The following is a 5,375-nucleotide window of genomic DNA, read 5'->3' on the forward strand; positions in this document are numbered from 1 at the left end:
ATTTGACAACACTGAGGACCAGATATCTACAGTTTTTAAAAACACCTTTGGGTATCGGGTGCAGAGCCAAGGTTGGGAAATGCTGTGGCAAGGTGTGTTCTTTGTTCTCCTCTAGCTTTGCTAGCATGGACTACTTTCATCAGAATCATTCTGGGGTGCTTGTTAAAATGTCAGTTTCTAGGCCCCACCCCAGATCTACCTAATGGGATTCTCTGGTGGAGGAGCCCAAGGAATATGTGTATTTGACAAGCTTCCCAAATAATTTTGATGCATACAAGTTTGAGAATCCTTGTTATACACTTTGAATGATTTCCAGATCTATTTTTCCGAGTTCTGGGTGGGTTTCTTCAACCTAGTTCTTTTGGAGCACTTCAAATTCAGCCTGTCCAAAGCACCCACAGCCCCCATTCACCCAGCCAGGGTGGCGGGGAAGGAGGAGGCATAACCATGCAGAGAAAAGTCTACTCTTCCTCCTGACTTCTCTTTTACTAAGGGCAACATCATCTTCCAGTCACCTGTGCTTGCATCTAGTCATCTTCAGCCTGTTCTTTTTCTTCTCCAGTCGCATGGTTAGTTTTATTTTTATATCCACAATATCTCTTCTGAATATTTGGTGGGTCAGAAAGGTCAAATATTGGATATTTTATATTGTTCAAGTTAATATCTCTCACGTCTCCATTACCACTGCCTGGTCCCTCTTCTGTGGGCTGTGTTAATGGTTCCCTGACTGGTGTCCAGGGCTCTGATTCTTTGTGTTTTTCCAGTCTGGGTCACATACACTGTTGGGAGACTAATTTTTCTAGGATCATGTATGAGTGTGCCATCTCTCGTTCCTGCGGCCAGTTTCTCCACTTTATATGCTACTGTATTAGTGCTGTTTAGAAGGCAGGTACCAGAAACTTAACCTATTACTTAAAGGAAAAGGAGGCACATGGGATTGAATGAGAATCAGCAAGAAGTCAGGATCCCAGGCAGCACCATGTGCTGCATCTCTCAGAGGCCACATCTGTTCTTTTACTTAGGAGTCTTTCTTTGTTCATATCTGTTGTGTTCTCTCTGCTGACTGGCTGTCTCAAAACTGTATCATTTACACATGGCTCACAATAACAGGTGCAGTCTCTGGTTTCTAATTCCCAGTTCTTGAGAGAGGAAGCGATTGAGCAGTCTTACGTCACAGATCATATGCCCATCCTGGTTATGGGCCATGGCAGAGAACATGGCTATTGAGGGTAGCAGGGACTTTGAGTGGGCAAAGTCCTTCAGAAGGGGCATCTTTAGTATACCTATGCAGTTTTTCAGTTTGACAGTTACCTATTGAGTTTCTACTTGTTCTAGACCTATAATAGATTCTGGGATATAAAAACAAAGGGGAGACAGATCTTAATAGATGAGTTCAAAGGTAACCCCTTGGATTGGAGCTGGATTTCGAAGGATTTGTTTTGGTTCCTTAAGAATGTTAAAGCTGGGTCATGCATTGCAGGTGGTTGAATCTGCGTTGGGCATGCTCATTCATTCTGCAAGTATAGGGTTCTGCAGTGTACCAGGCACTTTTCTAAGTGCTGGAAATGCAGCAGCAACAAAACCGAAATAGTCCCCGTTCTCATTGAGTTACATTTTCTTGGGTAGAGGGAGCAGACAAAGTACCTGGTATGTGGCATGTTGCTAAGTACTCTATAGAAGACTTCTAAAGTAGGGCTATGGAATGAGGGGTGACAGTAGAGGGGGTGATGGCTGTTTTATACACAGTGGTCAGGGATGCTCTGATCAGGTGACATCTGAACGGAAACTCAGTGGCCTGAGCAGAAAGAAGGAAGAAGAGTGGCAGGAGATGAGCTCAGGGAGATGGGGAAGGGGTAGAATAGATCAAGCAGGGTCTTACAGGCCACAGTAGGGAGCTGGGATTTTATTTAGAGTGAGAGGACAACTCTTAGGGAGTTTTGAGCACAGAATGGCCATAAGAAGACTGATGATTTAGGAGGATCACTCTAGCAGCTGTATGGAGTGGTGAGGTCCAGGCCCAGTAGTGTCAGCAGCAGGGCAGGCTCTGGGGACTGCAAATGGGTCAGTGTTGCTGGAGACTTAGGTGAAGGGAGGAGGAGAGGAGCTGGAGATAGAACTGTGGGAGAGGCCGCATTCAGGAATTGATTGTGTTGTAGCTGGAGGAAAACAAGTAAGCATTGGGCAATGTGGTCACTACTGTTGCTTTGGTATAGTTTGTAATGGGAGAAGTTACAGGTTGTGTCTATTAACCACTTGGCCTTTTGGTGAAAGCTCTTTGAATACCAAAACAGTTTTGTCAGCCTGTTAAATTTGTTTGCAATTTCTAAAAATGAGCTTACTACAACATAAAGATTTTTTTTTCTAGCATCGCTATTGACTATGGCTGCCATTTTCAAAAATAATGTCAAGAATGTATAACCTTATATTCCCAGTAGACAAAAAATGCCATGGGCAATAGATTCAAATGATGCCCATTTATTCAAAAGACATAGTGTCTTCTATGGGCTAGGAATTGTGCTAGGTGTTGGGTATTTGGTATAGAACAGTCCTTTTGTTTATAAAGCTTATATCCTAGTGAGAGGGACAGCTATTAAACAGGTAAATGTGTAATTTACAAGTTTATAAAAGTGCTGTGAAGGAACAAAAAAGGATCCTATAATAGAGAGCAATTCAGGTTAGGGGAATCTACTAAGAAAGGGTGGTTAAGAAATGCTAATATCTATTATTATGTAAAATAGTTAATATTTATTGACCTTGTATGTGTTAGGGACCATTTTAATCCCTTTGCATGTAACCGTGCAATTATTCGAAGATGGGAAAATTTAGACACTGAGGTCAAGCAGCTAGCCTGGGGGTGAGGGGTGAAGAAGGGAGGTTGGTTAATGGTTACAAACATAAGTCATATAGAAGGGATAAGTTCTAGTGTTAGCACAGTAGGGTGACTATAGTGAACAACAATTTATTGTATTTTTCAGAGTAGTTAGAAGATTTGAAATGTTCCCAGCACAAAAAAATGGTAAATTGAGGTGATTGATATCCTAACTACCCTGATTTTATCATTACACATTGTATACATGTATCAAAATATCACATATACCCCATTAAAATGTAAAATTATTATATCTCCATAAAAAAATAAAAAAAACTAGCCCAAGATGATATAATGTAAGTTGTAACATCAGAAGTCAAGCCAAGGGGGTCTGGTTCTAGAGTCTACACTAAGCTGCCCTTTAAGAAGAAGGCTTTTTGGCCAGGCACCGTGGCTCATGCCTGTAATCCCAGCACTCTGGGGGGCCGAGGCGGGAGGATCACTCGAGGTCAGGAGTTCAAGACCAGCCTGAGCAAGAGTGAGACCCCCGTCTCTACCAAAAATGGAAAGAAATTAGCCGGACAACTAAAAAATATATATAGAAAAAATTAGCCGGGCATGGTGGCGCACACCTGTAGTCCCAGCTACTCGGGAGGCTGAGGCAGGAGGATCGCTTGAGCCCAGGAGTTTGAGATTGCTGTGAGCTAGGATGATGCCACGGCAGTCTAGCCAGGGCAACAGAGTGAGACTCTGTGTCAAAAAAAGAAGAAGGCTTTTTTGAAGAGATAACATTGAAACTGAAGTGTGAAAGATGAGAAGCTACACAGATTTCTTGTGATGAAACATTTTTTCTTTTTTCTGATGAAAACGAATGTTGGCTTAGTTTATCAAGTAAAACAATACAGCACAAGGATGTGTGAAGGCAAAGCTAATCATCTCCTCCATTTAGTCCTACTTGTTAAGATAACCAATTTTAGCAGCCAGATGTGTGTCCTTCCACACTTTTCTCCTTGTTCATGTGTGTACACTGAATATATACATGTATAGGGGTATGTTTATTTTATCAAATAGAATCGTACTATACACGTAATCTTAAACATGACAATGTGTCATAGGTTTTACTATATATCAACAAATATGGATTTAATATTATAATTTTATTTTGTAATTTCCAGGTATTTATATATGTGCCTACAAACATGACATTTTAATATTGATTAATCAGTGAAATTTATTAAACACTGTCCATGACCTGTCCACCTACCTGTAGTTGAACAAAGTTGGTCTCATTAACTTCTTGTGGTAAAGGAGGGTATGTGTTAGGGCACCAACTGTTGCGGGGAGTCTCTCTAAGAGGTTGTTAGAAAGATCTTATGGGGTTTGAGCTTATGTTAGGTGACTTGGGGAGGAGTTCAAGGAACAAAGCTTTGCTCTGTATTGGGTTCTCCAGGAAGCGGGGTTGGGGGGATGGGGTGGGGGTGGGGAATGCACATGGATTGGAGGGGCAGAACTGGAGAGAGGAGGCATGAGTTGATAGCCTGTCACGTTGATCCAGGGGAGAGATGGTGTAGTGCACATTTTTAGGGTTGATGCTCTAGATCACAACTGTTCCCTCTCTTCTGGAAACAGTGGCAATACTGTGTGACCTTGTAACCCCCTCCCAACTTTGTAACTATAGTTGATTGGTTCTGGATTGGCAACTGGCCCAGTCTGGGCAGTCAGAGTCCTTTCCTGGGACTTTTGTATCTGGGAACAAAGAATAGACTGCTTTCTCTGGTGTTAGAAACTGTCTGATTTGAGGCGAGATAGCTGTGGGAAGCCATATTTCCCTTTGTGTAGAAGAATTTCGTCTAGAATGAGAGTAGAGTAAGCAATAGAGAAAGAGAATTCTGCTTGCATTTGAGGTCCAGCACCACCCACATTTCCCGTAGTGTGGTTGTGGTAAATAAACCAGAATCCTTAAAATACATTTTTCTGTTTTGCTTAAGCTAGTTTAAATTTGTCTCTTGCAGCCTTAGGAGTCTTGATTAATATGGACGGTCAAGGCCAGAACTAAGACACTGAGTGTGGGTCTGGCTGATCTCAGGTGTTAGGAGGGGAACTGGACAGAACACGGTGACTGACTCTGGAGGGAGCAGCGTGCTTTGGTAGAGTGGATAGCAGGGCAGTGTTCTAAGTGGAGGGAGGAAATTGGGCAGAGGCAGGTGCCTGGTGCGGCATGGCAGGTGGGGGCAATTTTGAGTGCTTCAGCCTGGCTGGGCTATGGGGGTGGGGCTGGTATAAAGAGAGAGAGCTGATCCTGGGTATTGGGCACTGGGGTATTGGGCTTGAACCCATAGGAAGTGGGAACAAATGAAGGCGTTGGGTGTTGATAATGACTGTTAATAAAAGTCTCTTATTGGTTTCTAATGATACAAATATCACATACTAGAAAATTTAGAAAATAAATATTCTAAAGAAAATAAAAATTACACTAATGCCATTTGCTCTATTGCACTTCAGTATTTAAAAATGTGTGTATTTTAACCAGTTGAGATGCTGTATATGTAGTTCTTAATCTTTCCCC

Source organism: Propithecus coquereli, unplaced genomic scaffold (genome assembly GCF_000956105.1).
Source record: "Propithecus coquereli isolate 6110/MARCELLA unplaced genomic scaffold, Pcoq_1.0 Scaffold145, whole genome shotgun sequence".
NCBI classification, from domain to species: Eukaryota; Metazoa; Chordata; class Mammalia; order Primates; family Indriidae; genus Propithecus; species Propithecus coquereli.